Source organism: Octodon degus, unplaced genomic scaffold (genome assembly GCF_000260255.1).
Source record: "Octodon degus isolate 3935 unplaced genomic scaffold, OctDeg1.0 scaffold00140, whole genome shotgun sequence".
Classification (NCBI taxonomy): domain Eukaryota; kingdom Metazoa; phylum Chordata; class Mammalia; order Rodentia; family Octodontidae; genus Octodon; species Octodon degus.
In genome coordinates, this window is record NW_004524716.1 from 1,740,256 (window position 1) to 1,759,791 (window position 19,536).

A 19,536-nucleotide genomic window follows, 5' to 3' on the forward strand; every position below is an offset into this window, starting at 1 on the left:
TCTTCTTCTCCTTTTCTTTTCTTTTCTTTTTCTCCCTTCCCTCATCCCAGTTATTCCTTCCCTTTGAACAGTTTCTTTCCCTTTCACTGCCTCTAATGTACCTTTCAGATTTTATTTACTCTTTCATTTTCTTTCACCAGGCAGGAAATACCAGGTTCACACATGCAGGTCTGGTTTATTTCACTTATGAGTAGGGTCTCAAGTTGCACCCATTTAGCTATATGAGCCTCAAGTTTATCATTCTTATATCTGTGTAATACTCCATTGTATGAAAATACCACACCTTTTAATCCATTCCTTGTTTGATGGGTATTTGGGTTGTTTCCAAGGTTTAGCTATGACAACTTGCGCTGATATAAATGTGGGTATACATATGATGCTGTACTATAATGTTTTTAGTTTTCTGGAAAAAATACCCACAAGGGCAATGGCTGAGTTGAATGGAATCTCTAATGTTCGCTTCTTTGATTTCCGCAGTGGCTGTACCGGTCTGTGCTCCCACCAACAGTGGCGAAGGGCTCCTTCCCCACCACACACACACACACAGCTCCTCCAGCATTTGTTATTGACTGGCTTCTTGATGATAGCCATGCTTTCTGGGGCGAGGCTGAATCTCAGTGTTGGTTTAACTTGCATTTCTCAAATGACCAGTGATCAAAATAGCAACATCAACAGCGAGTTAAAGAACAATTCTTGGATGAGCTATTGTTCTAATATCAAGACAGTTCTCTCCTTTTATGTCTTTAGTATTTGTTTATTTTGGTGATGCTGGTGACTGTGCCAAGGGCCTTGTGCATACAAAGCAAGTGCTCTGATGCTGAGCTCCTGAGCTCCTCGCCAACCCCAAAGCCATGATTTTACTACAAAATGGGTATTTTACGGGGAAGAGATAGAAGTGTGGCAGGGTAAAGCCACAGAGTAACAGTGCTTATCACTCAGTGATGAGACCAAGGGAGTGGAAAAGAAATTGACATGTGTTTTTCAAAGAATGTATAAAATTCACTTTAGTTGACATTTTTCTTCTTATAAGTATAATTCAAAACATGTTTTAAAAGAATACATGGAAGATAGGAAACCACCCAGCGTGGGGCGGCACATTCCGACACCCACCACTACCCTCCTTTCCTGCCCTGCAGACCCTGCACACTCAGCCCTGCCCACGTGTCCACATGTGGCCTGTGCTCTGCCTGGGCCTGCTCTCACCTGTGCCCTGGCCTCTTACCTGTCCCCACCCTCTCAACTGTGTCCCTCACTGTCTCTCCATCCTCTTGTCTCCTTCCCAGAGATGTTATTCTTCTGCAAAGTTCAGGGCCAATGAGGATGATGGATCAGTACTAATCGTTAATCTCAAGTAAGTTTATGTCAGTGGCTTTACTTCTGCAGCTGGATTGTAAGCGCCCAGAGAAGGAAAGAGAATGACATTAAAAAATCCAACTCCTAACACCTGCCAGGCATGTCTGTCTGCTTAACCCACTGACTCACAAGCACATTGAGAGCAGTTCTTTTCACCCCAATTTCTAACATCAGTAAGTGTCACGAGCTTGTCACCTGCTTGGTTTCTGACAGCAAGAATTCAGCAGAGCTGTCTGATTGCCTGCCAGCTCCAAACCTTCTGAGGCAGACACCGGGGGAGCCACTATGCCATCCGTCCTGTCCATTTCCCAGCTAGTTCTTCCAGCGTAGCCAGTTCTGGGTAAAAACTTGTAGGGTGAAGAAGATAGTTTATTTTTCTGTCACATTTCATTCAGAAATCTTTGCGCTGATTCCACTAAAGCTTTATCTCCCCAAAGCTTAAAGTAGAATTGAAAATCTGCCATGTTTGACCTATGTTCATTCATTAGCATAATTTATCAAATTACAGAGCTAAGAGACAACAAGGGTGAAGAAGGGCCTGGCTGTGCCATCTCAGGGTGGGGCTGGCCAGAGATACCATGAAGTACCCAGGGGCTCAGGAGCAGGGGAAGAGACTGAAGAGGGCTGAGAACCCAACAGGAAAGAGCAGAGCCAAACAGTGCTCTTTTGTGGCCATTGGGAGGAACCTCGCCTCCCTGGAGGCACCCTGAATGTGGATTCCAGCTCTGCCTCTTGCTGGCTGGGAAGCTAGGTTGAAGCGTCACACAACACGAGCCTCAGTTTCTCTGCAAGCCGAGCCACTACTAACCTCCCTAGAGTGGCAGTGCCAGTGCGAGGGAGACAATGGATGTGGATGAAGAGGTTGTATAGACACAGAACAGCAAGGCAATGTGCAGCGCTTCAGGGGGTTGCTCTGCGGATGGGACTTTGTCTTCACTTTGTATTCAGCACTCTCAGCCTGAAAGATGTTTGGAAATTGTTCTAAGCACTTTTGCAGCCGGGGTGAACTCTGCACTCCCCTACCTCCTAAGGCCGAAAAAGGTGAATTGCACATGACAGGCACTCGGCACCTGATGAATGAAGGGCAAATGAATGAACTAAGCTTACAGCTTCCCAAGGACTGGAAAGTGACAGTGGTGCTATCAGCTCCCCAACTCTGCTCCCAAGGGACCCTTGTGGGGCACCCATCCACCAGCAACTGTGCTGAGCTCAACATAATGGGGGGATGGGATAAGCATGCGCAGTAGAGTAGCCAGCTGCAGGAAGAAGAGACTTTGAATTCGTGTGTTTGTTCATCACTGCAGACCTGAGAGAGAGCCCGGGTGCTTCCAAGTGAAAATGACGAGATGAGGGAAAGGTACAATGATCTTGATCTGATCATAAACGAAAAGTGCTCTTCAAAGTACTATATAAAACTAAAAGCAGCAGGTGAATGAAAGTAACAATGGATGTGTGTGTGTGTGTGTGTGTGTGTGTGTGTGTTCTTTGCAGTCTTCAGTAAACACTGTGCTCTTTCCATCCAGGGGCAGTAATGCACAAATTGCTCATTTTCAATTGCAAGTCTTGATTGCTCTTGGCAGGCCGAGCACTGTTAAAGGTCAGGAGGAGGCAATCTGGGACCGGCAGAAGAAAACTGCACTAAGTTCTCACAGTGCGTGGAATGACGGGTCTCAAAAAAGAGACGCACACTTTCCAACTCCTGAAATTTGTGAGTGTTACCACACTTGGAGAACGGGCCTCTGAGGTTGTAATTAAATTAATAATTTTGAGATGAGATCACTGTGGATTCTCCAGAGGGCCATAAAGCTGATGACCAGAGTCCTTTTAATAGAAGACGGGCACATTCAATAGGGACCACAGAAAAAAAGGCGCTGTGAAGACAGAGGCCTAGGGGGCACCGACGTGTATGGCTCTGAGTTAAGGACCATCAGCAGTCACCAGAAGCCAGGAGAGAGCCACGGAATCGATTCCTCCTCAGGGCTTCGGAAGGGAGGCTGCTTCTATTAATACCATGAATCTAGACATTTGATTGAAGAAAATATGCTTGCTGTTTGAAGTCACTCCATCTGGGGTAATTTGTTATAGTAACCCTACGGAACAGGCATAATTTGGAAGTTATGTGTAGGTAAATGTTCAAGGTAACATTTTCATATAAACACACAGCCAGAACTGGAGGTACACGGTACCAGTGGTACATGATCCTTGTGGAAGTTCTGGCCAGCGTCCCTGGCTCCGCACCCACTTCCCCAGGGTCCCCAAGCGCCGCTGCTCCTCCCCTGGACATCTGACCTCCAGAACTAGGAGACAATAGATTTCCTTCTTTTACTTTTTTCCTGCGATGCCATGAATTAAACCCAGCTCTGTCCACCTGTAGCAGTGCAAACACAGTATTACAATTCCCACATGAGCTCAACTGAGCCACACACTCTAGTTTTTAAGGACCTTTGGCACAATTACTTACCTGAAGAGCTCCAGGGCTCTAGTGCTAAAGATATCTCTATGACCCTTGTCATGGGGGTATACTGGTTTGGTCAGAAGCACAGGGCTGTCTTTGCAACACTGTACTTATACTAGCCCATCACTATTAAGTGGAAAGAGCGGTACGCATGACAATGAGACCTACCACATATTCCCATAAAAACTTCCCAGGAAAACTAAACAGGAGGACACTGTCTCTTGATTTTTCTCCTATCTTCTTCTAAAGCTCCCAGGGCCCCAGACTCCAAGGGCATCTGTACTGCTCCAATCTCTCTGTTGGATCATTCTGCCGCTCCAATTGGCTTAGAGCTTTCTCCAGTGTTGAGGGACAGTTATAACTAGGGCATAAATTGGGTCATCTCAAGCATTTGACAAATTTTTCATGATGGGAACCTGAGGGAAAAATGTAGCTTGGACTGTAGATCAGTTGTAGCCAGGGCTTACGAGGGGAAAACTACAGGACACATAATTTATGGGATAATTTTTATAGTAGTCACTCAAAGAGTCACATACAAAGAGTGTGCAGGAAATCTTTCCCACACTAAAGACTAAAAGAATCCAGCTGAGGGCCTGGATCCCACAGCAGTGTCCTGCATGAGTCCAGCTGAGGACATAGAGCTCATAACAATGCCTCCCACCAGTCTAGCTAGAGGCTGAGAGCCTATGACAACGTCTCATGCAGGCCTAGTTCATACATCTGCACTAGGAAGGCCCAAAGGTCAGTAGCGGAAGCTAGAAAGTGTGCCAGCAGGCTGAGGGATCTGCACTGGAGCCAGGAAGCAACACGCAAAGTAAGAACCACAGCTCCCCCCAAAAGTACCACAGCCGTCCTCAGTGATGAGGTCCTGAGTTCCTCTGACAATGAGAACAGTATCAGGATGGCCAGCATGTTAAGCTTCTCCAGGACATTAAACAGTGCACCATTTTCCCCTCCAGAGCCAGGAAGTGACGCTCAGAGTAAGGAAAAGCATTTCCCCAAAGTGAACCACAGCCATTCTCATCCACAGCAAGGTCCTGAGCTCCTCCAACTGGAACAGACAGGTTCATCTGGAAATCCAGCATGACAAGCTCCTGCAAGAGCCAAGAGCCCCAGGAGAATCCCCAGCACCCTCATAACACCTAAACTTCCTCCTGTCCAGTTCTGCCTCTCATACTACTGGCAGCAATCCTCAGGTGGCCCTCCACAGCTAGCACCATGCTAGTTCAGTCCAGCTGGGAGTAACAAGTTGACCACCAGTTGGAAGGAAGTTGCCCAGTAGATGTAAGGATGGCCATCCACTGTGATGTTCGACCTCTCACCAAGTACCTTCACGGCACAAGCTCATGTCCCTGGGAGGTCTGCGGGGCATCTCTTGTCTGTCTTAATGCTGCGATGCCACGTTGACCTACCATGGTAGTTGGTTGCATGTCAGCCCAAGCAGCTGGAATTTCTTGAAGACACTGCCATCAAATCCACAGATGTGCACCTGGTACTCTGACGCTGCACCCTCCAGATGCTTCACCTCAGCCCCTGACAACAGGAAATGCCCTTCTGAGTTTTCTGCTAGCAGATCCCTAGGGAGAAGCCCAAGCTACAAAACATGAATGGCTCACTGGAATCCCTGGGTCCTCCACTCTCTAAAGCACAGGTTTCTCCCATCTTCCCCTAGATTTTTCCTGACTCCTTTTCATCAGAGACTACTAGGAAGATTAGGCAGGTATATTTCCAGCAGCTCCACAATTATTCTCAAGCCTGCCCTCATTTTATTTTTCTCTCTCATTTATTTACACACCCATTCATTCACCCTCCAATTGTATTGACCACTTCTGAAGTGATTAATGATCAGGCAAAGCAGTTTTTTTAAAATTCCAAAATAGCATCACTTAAGAAAAAAATGTTATATTTCTCTCTTATAGGTATGTGAGCAAGCAGTCCAGTGGGTTCTTTCTATCTCCTCACTCTGCTGGCCTCAGAGCATGGCTCTCAGCTGTCATTTCCAGGCTATGGGAGGGAGAAAGAGCAGAGGGGACAAATTCTTCCACTGTTACAATCTGATGTGCAACTTCACCTTACTTCTGCTCTTATCCAATAGACAAAGTTCTGATTGGGCCATGGCAGCCAGATTCTGTGAAGGAAGCTCAGGAACGTAGCTCTAGTCAGACACCTGTGGGCTCTGACGAAACTTCATACAAGAAAGAAGGGAATGGTGGTAACCGGAACAACAGTGGTGTCTACCATGATTGGCCTTACATAACAGCATCCTCAGTAAGAAGAAAATAGAATCTCACTGCTGAGCTACTTGTAATAACAAAAAAGGAAGGTTTTGCTACCTAGTGGCATACAAGGCAATGTAGAAGAAGAGTTGGGGAATTAAAACATTCCGAGGTGAGGGGATGAGGATGCATAGAGTTAAGATGATCACATTCACTAACTGAAGGAAGCTGCATTTGAGCAAGCTGGGCTGGGCTGAAAGAGGACTGGCAAGCTGAAAAAGAAGATAAAGGGCAGACAGCGGATCAAAAGACAGTGACAATCACAAAGCAAAGGGCAGTGTCAGAGGCCAATGAGGGGTTATCTGCCACCATTTCCACACTGCGCCACACACAGGCCCACCCTTTTCTGTCTGTGCCCGTCTGCTTAGTGCGTGCCAGTCTCCAGCCACTGCATCTAGCTCTGCCTTGAAGATTCTGGACTCATCGTCTGTGCCTTGAGAGTGAACACAGGCGCCTCCCAAGAAGAGGGCCAGGTGGTGAGCCAGCAGACCTGGGATTTCATAACTTATTAATAACAACCACTTCCAGAGCTTTGTAGTTTGCAGAGCCTGCTGACCTATAGGATTTTATTTAATTTAAATCTCCCCTCACTTCAACTCGGCAAGGCTGCCTAAAGTAGGGCATCGGAGATAAAAAAGACTGAGATATGATAGAAAAAATTAAAATAAGTAGTAAGGAGACTAGAAAAAAATCATAGTTTTGCAGTTGTACTTTAAAGATAACTTCAGCTTCAGGAAACAAAGTTAGCCAAGGTTACAACGCCACCCTTTTTTTCCCCTTTCAGGAAATTCACTAAGACATTCCTAAGTCTTGGAAAATAAGCCTGTAGAATGAGCCCTTGCCTTTCAACCATAAATTAACCTCCCCTCTTTTTGTCTGACACTAGAATTTCACAAGTTCCAGAGATTTCCAGCCCCAGGACACGAACACGTCCAATCCCAGGCTATGATGCACCTTCCCCTCGGGAACCTACACTCTTTTCTAAATGTGCCCTTCTTCTCTGCTTAATAAATTGGTGCTGCTCTAGGAGGCGTCTGAAATCTCCGCAGCAACAAATCAAGAAGCTCCTCCAAAGGTGGGGATGAGCTGAAGTCTCCCTCCTCTCTGGATGACAGTTTGAAAACCCAGAAGGGCTACAGAATGAAGAATATCATTTTGACAACCCTAAAATGTTGTTATTTCAAACTTCCCTGATTCAAAATTTGAGGAAATTTGCATAAGGGTCTAGACAGGCTGAAAATGACCTTTATGTTTCAACACACCCAGAAGAATTTGCCAAGTGAGTTAACAAGGTGGCCAAGATGGCCAGGAGACATGTCTAACGCAGGGAGGACAATCACTTATGGTGACAATTGCAGGGCTGTTGCAGGAGAGTTGTACTTCCACTGATTTTGTTGCTGTTTTGGGTTCATTCATTTGCTTGTTTGTTTGAGACAGGGTCTCACTCTATAGTCAAGGCTGGCTTTGAACTCCCTATGCAGTCCAGGCTGGCCTTGAACTTCTGGCGATCATCCTGCCTCGGCCCGCCAAGTGCTTGGATTCCCGCCATGTATCACCACTCCCAGCTCAACTGAATTTGAACAATGTTCTTTTCATTCAAGTAGGTGTGGTGGGACACGGCAATCAGCTTTGTCAGAGCTTCTGACTATTCTGAAGAGTAAGAATGTTGCTGCACAAATTAGTTTAGGATTGCACAGAGAACTTACGTATAAGAAAGTCAGAACATCCGCTTGGCCAGAACACTGAAGGCATCAGTTTAGACTCATCTTGACAATTCCCCAAAGTCTGCATAAAAGCTCAACCAGATAAACGCAGCATGACTCTGGCTCGGCGAGGACCTGCTGCCTGAGTGTTCCCTTTTGCTCTACTCCTCCCTGAGGACCTTGACCCAGGTGCTGACGGGCTCAGTGTGACACCCGGGCCATTCTGAAGTCTGTTGGCATTCACCCCGCATTGACTCTGCATGGGCCGGCGCTCGGTACCTGCATCTACAGTGGGGAAACTGGATCTCGAGAAGTTAAGAAACAAGTCCGCAGCCACAGTAATATGAAAAGTGTAGTCAGGACGTGGTCCTTGTGCTGTAAAGGCCCTGCTTTTACAACCACTCTTCTTTCATCATTGTGCCCCCGACTTAATGGTCTCTATTTAGTATGATGTGACTTAGTATCCTTTTTACCAATGTGCATCAAAACAAAGCTCAGAGAGTGAGGACCTGTCTCCCAGCCATACCCCTCGAGGTCTTCATAAGAAAGCTTGCAGTCGGGCCAGTGTCCTCAGGAGTCTGAGCCTAGGGGACATCAGTTATAGCTGAGGAACTCAGGAAATCAAAATCTAAGTGTATATGTACTCCTATCTTACAAAGTGGAGGCGCCAATGCAAGGGGAGAGGGGTGCTGCTCAGCAGGAGCCAGGAATCAGACATTTTCAGTGAATGGTTAATGTGAAGTTTAGTCATTGACCAGACATCCACTGAGCCCCAATCTATGGCAGGCGCTGGGGTAAATACTGGGGATACAGAAAAAAGATGAGGTTTTTGCCCCTCATGGGAAATGGCTTTGCATGTAGTAATAGAAAAAAATAATCATAGAAACAGCCTGGGCCATGATGGGTGACAGCCAATGCGGCACAACAACTGGACTAGTCCCTGTGGTGCTCTGAGCAGCACTGAATATTCGCACTGCAGTGACAAAGCAGGGCCAAGGAAGGCTTCATAAATCACTCTTCAGTGCAAGCTCCTGCCTCCCCAGATGATGCTGCAGTCCTCTTTCAGAGGATGCAATTTTGGTGAAAGGACAAGGACCCTCGGTGATGTCACCAGCCCCCCTCTGCAGCTCTGGGCCTCCTGGGCTGTGGCCCTGGCTGGCCACGTCTCTGAACAGAGCATGATTGATGGCTAGACTCAGAGTCTGTTCTTTCACCTCAGATGCCCTCTCCCTGCTCCAAGGGAAGCTGCCTTCTATCTGTGGTCAACCCCTTCCTGGCGGAAATGACTAGCACTCTGTCCACCTGGAAGGCCTCACCCACTGGTGGCTCTCCTGTCTCCTGACAGGCTGGTGATTTCCATGGTAGAACAAAGAAAACAGAACCTGCTCGCTCCCCAGAGGCAGAAAGCCCAGGGAGTTGACAAGGGCTGGGAGAGATGAGAAACTGGTAACAGCATTTGCGTTTTCTAGTTTGAGCCCTGCTTGCCGGCCTGTCCCCGGATGCACTGCTGTACTCACTGTTTCCAAGGCCAGAGTGGTCTCTGGTCAGTGCTTGTCCCCCTCCCCCTTCTCTTGCTTGCTCTGAGACCCTAGACCCAGGGTCTGACTCACATTATGTCACATATAAGGCTTATAGCCATGGGTGTGTTTGGCTGTAAGGCCAACTGGTGCACCCTAGAAATCAAGAGACACCTCAAAATTTGCCTCTATTAAGGGAGCAAAGGGGAAAGGAGCCAGAATCATGTACCCAGGTAAGAGTAGGTCACCTCTCTCTCTGTGTCTCTCTCTGTCTCTGTCTGTCTTTCTCTGTCTGTTCTGTTCTCTCTCTCTCTCTCTCTCTCTCTCTCTCTCTCTCTCTCTCTCTCTCTCTCTCTCTGCCACCTTACCCTCACAGTGCTTTCATTTTCAGCCAAGCTGAAGACATTTCTCCTCCCCTCTTCCTCCTGTTGCTTCCCTGTCCTGCCTCCTGTCTTGTTCCTCACCTCGCTCCTGGGAACACTGGGAATCTCACACTGCCCACACCGTCTGCAGCGCCAGGCCCCTACTACCTTCAAGGCTCTTCCTGCTGATCCACTCTCCAGGGACTTCCTTTTCAGTCTCTCCCCTGCTTCCAAACCCGGCCATCCTTTCTTCGTCTCCCCTGCTTCAGGTTCATGCCTGGCCAGAGCTTTCATGCAGCATTGTCCAGCTGCAGGCCCAGCAGTCAGGGCTAGAGGACTGGCTTGCACACTGGCCCAGTTCACTCCAGGGAGGTCTGTCCTTAGCACAGGGCTGGGGCCGATTTCTTTCTCCTTCCCACACCCACCTTTCCCTCACCTCCCCGAAAGGGACCTGGAGGCACGGAGGCTTGTTCCATCCCTGTGCATACTGGACACGCACTCTGAGTAGGAAGGGCTTTGTGAGTTATCTCGTCTGATGCCCTGCAGGCCTTAGGCCGGCCTGGCTGCCATGGCGTTCATCCTCTGCTTAGGGCCCCCTGAAGCAGGGAACTCGTCTGCAGCTCCCGAGGTCCCCATGTCGCCTGTGTGACTGCAAGTGAACTTCCTCTCTGGGGCTGTCTCTACTGCCTGGAAATCCCCTCACTGCTCTTCTCCCTCCTCCTAGACCTCCTGCCAAAGAATAGAAGGTGGTTTTCTTGCGTTTTTCAGTTCAAGAACTAAATATGTCTACTGCCCACAAACATTCCTCTTGTGGCTCCTCTGGAGTTATTTCAGTAACCTGACCGTTGTCCTTGAAGGAGGGTCCACTTGCCTGTGTTCCTTTCAAGATGGAGCCCAGAAGAGAATGCTGTTCTCTGGGTGTGGGCTGACGAGCTCCCAGCCATGTGGGGCGACCTGTTCCCATCCAGACTTCCAATTAGAGTTGGTCCTCTTATATTTTATTCCAGTTTGGGTTTCAGGGCTCCCTGATAGAAGCACTGAGCAGCCTGTCATCAGTGATGCTTCCGCTTTTAGGGTACACATATTAAGACCACACCACCCAAAGGCCACCAGACATAAACACACACATACATGTCACATATAGGGCTTATAGCCATGGTCTTATATCCATAAACACACATACACACATGCACACATCCATGCACACACACACACACAAATAAATGCATAGGCACATGAACATACACACATACACATGTGTGCACACACACAAATGCACACACATGCACAGGCACATGAACATGCATGCACACTCATGTACACATACAGATTTATGGGCTAATATGGCAATTACAAGGCTCCATGCGTGCAAGACAATGCTGTTGGCCAAGGGAGAGGGGCTGCTCCCTTCCTAAGTTGTGCGTTTCTGTCGAGGGCTTCCAGGAGGGCAGAAGGATAGCGAGACTCAATGCCAGACTTTGCCTTCTGAGGCAGGGCCAGGGGAAGAGGGAAGGACAGAGCATAGTCGTGCGACCAGGGAGGCTTAGCAGCTGGTGTCCTCAGTCATATATGGGATCAGCAAAGTGGGTCGAGGGCAGTGGTGGCAAACCTATGGCACGTGGGCTGCAGCTCGTCCCCAGCTAAAGCTCTGGAAGGTTCATCTGGGTATCACTGGAATGAAGGTAGGAGTCATCCACTTCGTAGCCATGGCATGACCTTGAGAGAAGCAAGGGCTGGTTCTTGTTTTTTCTTTTTGTACTGGGAATCAAACTCAGGACCTTGCGCTTGCCAGGCAGGCACTGTGTCACTGAGCTATCTCCCAAGGTCTCTTGCTAACTTTGGGCTTCTTTTATCTGCATACACCCTTCACTACCTCCCTGCCCCTGCCACAGCTGGATTAATTGGATTTTTTTTTTCCAGTCCAAGTGGATTTTCACTCTTTCATTCCCTGTGGTTGTTTGCTCTTTCAGCTGTCTCCTGGGCTCCTGGAGCTTGGCAGGGGCGGGTCCAGCAGGGCCTCACCTTATGTTGTGTGCTCAAGGGTGGATGAAGGGGACAAGCCATGGGAACCACTCAGCCCAGGCAGGTCCCTGGCACTGATGCTCCTTCCCTGCTACTCTGTCACTCTCAGACTCCGCTCAGCCTGGGGCCGTGTCTCCCGGTGACTCTAAGGCCTGCACCTGAGCCCCATGGCCACTCACTCAGCTGCCAGGCAGGTCCTGCAGCACCCTCAAATCCGACACGCCCCTGCTCAGCTCTGATTTCCACCAGCCTGCCTTTGATTACTTTCTCCTGCTGGACAGCTGCTGTCCAGGTGCCCTGCAGCTCCTCCTGTCCAATCATTAAACGAGAAGACCCATCCCTCAACCGCCAGCCCACGGGTTACCATAGCTTTTTGACTCCCCTAAGCATCATTACAACCGGCTCACCTTCCTGGGGTCCTTCAAACCATTTGCCTGGAGTCATGTAAAACCTGTGAACCCGCATTCCCAGTTTCTTTACCCACTATTTCATTGCATGCCCAGCTGCCAGCTACCAGGATGGATTCCTTCGTCCTTTCCTCCTTACCCCCTTTTCTCCATTTCTCTGTCTCTGTCTCTGTCTCTGTCTCTGTCTCTGTCTGTCTCTCTGTCTCTGTCTCTTTCTGTGACTCTGTCTCTTTCTCTCTCTCTCTCTCTCTCTCTCTCTCTCTCTCTCTCTCTTTCTCTGTCTCTCCGTCTCTTATTTGTTCTTATTTCGCTTATGCTAGGGCTCAAACCCGGGGCCCATGCATCTTGTGTCAGCCAATCACTCTGTCACTGAGTTACAGCCCAGCCCAGCAGTCCTTACTAGCACAGCAGCTAGGGAAGTCTGAAGGACCCTACATAAGCACAGGTTTTATATCTGACTCTGCCTGTGTTCCCAACCCTGTTTCTTTCTTCCTTGTATCCAAATGATTCAACCTTAGAGAAAATCCAGCAGCTCTCTAGCCTGGCTGGCCTCAGTCTTAACTTTATGCAGGTGTTTTCATTGTCTAAGGTGTCAGGGGTGAAAACAAAACCACTGTTACCACATATTGACTGTATATGGGTCAGGCACTCTGCAAATGAGTTTATGTCATCATAACAATCCTATGAAATAGGAATTATCATAATCTCTATTTTACACAATAAAAAACTGAAACTTAGAACAAGGTGTAGTAGTATACAGCAATAGTCCCAACTACTCAGGAGGCTACGGCAGGAGGACTGCTTACTTAAATCCAGAGATTGAAGGCCAGCCTGAGCAACACAGGGAGGCCTCTTTCTGGGAGAGAGAGAAGGAGAGAGAGAGAGAGAGAGACAGACAGACAGACAGACAGACAGACAGAGAGACAGACAGAGAGACAGACAGAGAGAGAGACAGAGAGAGAGAGGAGAGAACCTGAGACTTGAAGGGTTTGGGAGTCCAGCTGCTGACAGAGCTGGTCTAGTAATCTGGGATTCCCATGAGGCAGATTCTACTGAATGCCTGCCCGTGTGTGTAATACACCCCAGTCAGTCCCACTGTCCGCGGCCCCCAGCCATTCTTTGTTCAGCAGTGAGCTTTCTCCTTCTTGTCCCTCTCTCTGATCCGTCCCTGGCTTCTGTCATCTGTCTCTGCTGGGCCGGCCACGTGAGCGACTCCTCCCTGTAGACAAGCTATGTGTGCGTGCGGCTCACCGGGCCAGGCTGTGGCTGACTGAATCCCAAAGGGGTCCACAGACCTGGGACGCAGCTGTCATGGCTACGCCTCTGTCTAAATCAAGAAATCCTGGCAGGCTGCATCCCAAGGGAGCGCCCCTCGGATTCCCTCGCCAGGAGCCATCCGCAGGCTGCGTGGCCAAGGCACAGCTTCCAGCTGCTCCCCTGCCGGTCCGTGGGGACTTTGGGTCTCCCATCGCCTTGAGCCAAGGCGCACCTAACGCGCTGATGCTGGCCCGTTCCTACCCTGCATGGCTCCTGGGTGCAGGCACCCCTGCTGGCTCGCTGAGGCCGGAGAGCTCCGGGCCATCAGTGCTCCTCTTCCCTCTGTCCCACTAGAGCCGCCCCCATGTCCGCTCGCACTCCGGTGTCTTTCATAAGCACTTCCCCAGGATCTTTCTAGTCCATCAAATCCGGTGTGGGCGTCTGTTTCTTGGAGGAGCTGAAATGACTGAATACCAGAAACCTCTTCCATATACCTGACTCTTAGCACCCACGTGACATGCAGCCCGCGCCTCGCGAACATTTGCCCGATGAGTGAAGGAAGGGGCAGCCTGCCCGGCCAGTGCTACATTTCTCTAATTGATTTCTGTATCGTTTCCAGATCCTTCTCCCCAGACTTCCTCTCCTCCCTACAGGCATCGCAACACCAGGTTTGGTTTTTAACAACCCCAAAACAGGCGTGGTGGTTCATGACTGAAATCCCAGCACTGCGCGATGCCGAAGCAGGAAGAGGGCAAGTTGGAGCCCAGCCTCGGCAAACGAGCAGCTTCCCAAGATCCTATCTCAACAGGGCTGGGATGTAGCTCAATCCCAAGTTACAACAAAAACAAATAAAGAAGGCACTGGAGGGACCGGGGAGATGGCTCAGTAGAATAAGCGCAAGGGTCCGAGTTCAATCCCCGGTTCCACAAAAAAAAAAAAAAAAAAAAAGGCAAAGGATCTCGTTGATATTCCAGAGGTGGGCTGTAATCTTCATAATTTGATTTTGTAAGATCAAATTGTGTTGGTACATTTTAGATGTGTATGATGCTCAGATCCATCAAAGAGTTTGTACCTCTACATGACATGACCTGTTCCTTTTTATTCCACTCCCTTCCCTTCCTTCAATCCCTCTTCTCCTCCCCATTTATAAAAGCTTTGTTTCCATTTTTTCCTTCTTTTCTCACTTTGAATTTAGTTTTTTTAAAGGAGAAATTTTTTGTTTAAAAAAGACTTTTTTTGACTATTGAGTAGTGAGACTAAATTTAAAAGTGTTTTTAGAGAATAAAAACCTCCCAGAGTGCAAATGCCTCCGGCCCGCCCCAAGCACGACTCCTTTTGGAGTTCTACACGCTGGGCTTGCCTGTCTGCACATTCTCCTCCTGTTCGGCCCGAGAAGACCCTACAATATTCTCGCACCCACCAAAGAATGAGTTTCCCAGCCTTCAATCTTTAATTCAGGATTTCACATCCTCCGCCATTGCCCTCTTCCCGGGGTGCCACTGGGGCTGCCGCAGGGCTCTCAGCCCTGACTGCCATCGCAGCCTCTGAGGCTGGCAGCTCCTGCGCTCCACCGAGTGCAGCCCCGCGTGGCTTCTCCTCGGGGACACTTTCCTCTCCCACAGCTGGGAACCAATCCAAAACATCGCTTATGTGATCGGATGCATTCTGCCTTCTCTGGCAAATTTCCTTGCAAGAAACTATTCATGTAGAGTTTTGGCATTAGAGTCCAGGGGAAGGGTATAATAAGTATCATTCTGAAGCCCTAAATACAGTCTCTGGCTCTGCAAATGTCATAATGACAGTTTTGTATTCTCAGTGCTGGGAAAGTTTGGAGGCCCCAGAGCTTAAAAATGTCCTAGCACACAAGCAAGCCTCTTATTCTTATTTGCGTCTCAGGTCCAAAAAGAAAATGGGGAGTTTGAGGGCCAGCGCACCCCACAATCTCGTGGAGCAGCGGTGTCTCCACAAAGCGAATCATGCTGAGAAGAGAGGTGGCATACATCTCTGGGGTTCCTTGGTGCATGCCGGGCTGTGGGGCTCACACAAGACAGCAGCAGGACTGCAGTGTGGCAAGCGAATGACCCGAAGCGGAAGCCAAAGCCAGGCCTAACAAGAAAAATGGATCTGCCTTTCCCACACAGAACTGAGTTCAGGTGTGTTCACGTTGCTCCTGAAACTGGGCACATCCTGGGCTCAAATGCTATCCAAAGATTACTTCACAAGAACCGGGATCCAGAAAACATCAAGCTTCATTGTATGCAGCTCCTCCCGCGTTCTCAGCTGCTCCTCTCTGGCCTCTGGCCTGATCTGCTTACTCCTGCGGCCTATGGCAGACTTTTCCACAGAAAACTAAGACCCATACCTGTTTTAAATTCACAAGTATTTTTTTTTCCAAATTCCATATTTGTTTGAGAAATTTAAGTAAAAATAAATTTTTTAAACCCTCCTACTTTTGTTAGAAAAGAGCCAGGGAGAAGATTAGTTGTGAGCCCTACTAGCTTGGGAGCTGCCTAATACGTTGGCAAAGCATATTTCTGGTGTGCCTGGGTACATCACAGAGGTGTGGGCTTTGGTCTGTGATCGCCGGCCTTTTCCTCTCTGGTGCTATGTCCCCTACCATCCTTCATGGCCACAAAAATCTAAGCGTCCTTGCTCTACCATGCCTCATCCCTCAGGTCTGCACCATTGCAGAATATGACCAACAACCAAGAGAAGGGACAGGGCCAATCAGACGGCCTCTCACACAATGCCAACCAGAGAGCTCCAGGGGCAGTGTTCCTCCCACTCCCACCACACAGTGTGGCACCATGCCGTGCCATCCTCCCCCATGCTGTTCCTGACCAGAACAAGCCAACTGTAGACTAAGCCCCCTGAAACTATAAGCCAAATGAAATCGCTCCTTTAATTTGTGAGTGCCGGGTATTGTATCTCAGTAATGGAAAGCTAACTAATGCAGAAAGAAAGTCTACTAGAAGGACTTCAGTTGCAGACCTTTTCATAAACCGCAGCTAGTTAGTAAAGCATCTTTTTCAACATTGGGGCCCTTAAGGCCTGGGCTATAAACTATGTTGTCCTCAGGACTGCAGGTCAGAGCGCTGGGTTCCTAGCGAAGTGGTTCCCCTTGCAGGATTTCTGCGGAGAGAGACTCGGTGTGTGTGGGCTGTGAACCTCTTGTCTGGAGTGCAGGCCCTCATGCTGGGCCTTATAGCGATCCTGACAGTGGGCTGGCATGAGGGGGGGTCAGAGCAGTGACAGGTATCACTGTCACAGTTGGAATATCAGGTTTCTGGAGCAAGTCCTCTCCCCCAGGGCACTGAACCTTGGACTGGATTCCATGAGATTGCCTTCTCCCTCTGCGGTACGGCCCGGGAGGGAAGAGAGCCTCTCTCTGTGTGAGTGGCGTGCAGATTCCTCATGAGAATGCACACTCTTCATGAGCAGCAGCTCTGTATCTAATTCTACAAGGTGATTTGGTGGCACGCTGGTTGCTTGGCTAGGATGAAAATTCATTATTGCAAGCAGAGGGAAAAGAAAAAGTCAGTTTAGTCAGTGGGCAGCTGACACCTTGGTGGTCACCCTCGTCTGCTCAGGCTGCCGCAACAAAACGCAGTTGTCTGTGAGTGGCAATGGGACATCGGTTCAGGACCCTCCCCAGATGCCAGACTCCTCAGATGACCAGGTTCCTTATATAAATCAGCGTCGTATTTGCATGTAAGCCATTTATGTCCTACTTTAGATCTCTAAGTTATACTTCCTCATATACTGTAAACACTATGCAAATAGTTATTATACAACTCGAGAATCATGCCAGGATAGAAAATGTCTGTATATCTTCAGTACAGATGGACAACGTTCTCCAAATATTGTTTTGATTCACAGTTGGTAGAATCCACTGATGTGGAGCCTGCAGCTACGGAGGCCTGGCTGGGCCAAAGACCTTCATTAGCTCCCTCTTCTCTCATCCCCAGCTCTAAATACAGTCTCACTGGGAGATCGGAGTTGCTAGCTAAAGGGTGGGCAAAGCTGAGTCCCATAGTGGTGGTCAAGCAGGAAGACACTCTAGGGAGGCGTCAGTTTGGGGATAGTTCCTGGCCTCCCAACCACAGCCCCTAGGCTCATCTCTGGCCTGCCCACCCCTCGCGCTCTCCCTCCTCCTAGGACCTGGCTGTGTTCCCGCCGCACTGTGCAATGGGAGTGGGAGGAATACCGCCCCCTGAGCTCTCTCTGGTTGGCATTGGGTCCAGCAGGCCACACTGCTCTAGAGGCCATCTGATTGTCCCTGTCTCTTCTCTTGGCCATTAGTCATGCTCAGTGATGGCCCAGGTCTGAGGGATGAGCAAGAGGTAACAGAGAGTGACACAGGCCGTCTACACTGTGGCAGGAGTGAGAACCCACCTGGCACACTGCTGCCTACCGGAGCCTGTGCTGGGCCGGGCTGCGCACCCTGCCCAGGTGAAGCCACTGAGGAGCTTGGTGGGGGCGGGGTGGAGTGGGGGTGGGGGGTCTTCTGCCCCCTGGCCCGGGATGCAGAAAACTTCCCTCATAGGTGAGGGCCAGGTTCACCTGCCAAATAAAAATGGGGCGAACAAAACCCCAGGGTCCTGCCTATTAGTATAAAGAGCTTCAACTATAGCTTCAGACAAACCTCAGGTCCCTTTGGCCCTCCTTTTTCACTTTGGAAAGTGCTCTGTCTCGCTGTAGCTCTCCTTCGCTCCTTCCCCACCCTGCTGTGGCTAAGACCTTTGTCTTACAGCAGTGAGTGGCAACGCCCTTTGAAAGCTCAGGGGACCTTCTTCATTGTCATGGTGTGCAGCCCCCGCACTCAGGCAGCCCCCACTCAAGATCCCATTTTTCTCATGATGAGTCATTGCGGCTACTGTGTCCAGTGGCTGTTTCCTGCAGAGAGACGAGGGAAGGAACAGGAAAGGAGGGGCAGGAATCACGCCCGGCAGGCCCAGGGCTGTGAGGGCTACCCAGGCTGCACGGGGCCCCGGGAAGGGACCTAGCTAGGATGGTGCCCATACCACAGGCCCAGAGTCACTGCTCCTAGCACCCTGGGCACATTACCCAGCCTCTGCTAGGCCTCAGTTTCCTCATCTGTACATCAAGGCTCCCAGGGGCCTCCAGAGAATGCTGGTACAGGGTAAGGGATACAAGCTACGCAGAGCACCTACGACTGCGCCTGGCATACTATATTGTTTCAGTGCTGACTCTCACTTCTTCCTTCTCTTTGTCCTCCTCCTAGTGAGAGCACAGTTGCCCCTGACAGAGGCCTGTCCTCAGAAAGCCCCCTCAAAGTGCCCCGCCACTCCAGGAAGGCAGGCCCCGTGTGCACGGAGGAGAGAGTTCAGGCTTGCAAACAGGAGCATGTGGAAAAAGGCCTACAGACAAGTGTCACACAGCCCTCCACCGAGGGGAACCCAACCACATGCATTTGTTTCACTCCCCAGTCTGCTTGTAGTGATTTATTAGTTCGGTCTCACATCTCAGACTCACGGCAAGAATTTAAATCCCCATTTGAGGCCGCTTCTCTCCTGATTCAGCTCTATAATCGCTGTTCAATATTTATGATGCTCAAGGCTTCTATCCAGACACCATATATTTGCTTCAGTCTGGAAGGCTGAAGGCCAAGAGGGTCTGCATGTGATGGCCCCGAAGTGCTGAAGGGAGCCTTGTTCTCACCGTCCTGGCGCTAGAGGTTGAGGAAGGGCTTGGTGACCTTCGGGCGAGAGGACATGCAGGTTTAATGAAGGCAAACGCTATTTGCTTTCAGGCAGGACTGATTAGCCACGAGAGGGTTGAGAGTGACCAAAGAAAGAATGCCAAAAGAGTTTCAGGCAAATTCATGGTTGGCTGGCTTCGGTGTGAGGCGGCCCATGACCCGCCGAGACTGCCACCAGGAAGGTCACTTGACATTTTCCAGGGTCTACAGGAAGAGAACAGCCTCTGGCTTCGGGTTCTGGCCCACGTAGCAGTTCACGTGCCCATGGATTTGTCCTTGCAGAGTTCTTAGATTCAGGATTTTCCAGTGCTGCAATCCTGAATAAAAGGGCTTTATAACAGAGGTGGGGACATCTCTCAGACAGGATCCTCTTCTCATGTCTGAGACCCCGAAGGTGTGTACCCTTCCAAGACTGCAGCAGGAGGCATTTGCGTTGCTGGAGCATTCCACTAACTGCAGTTT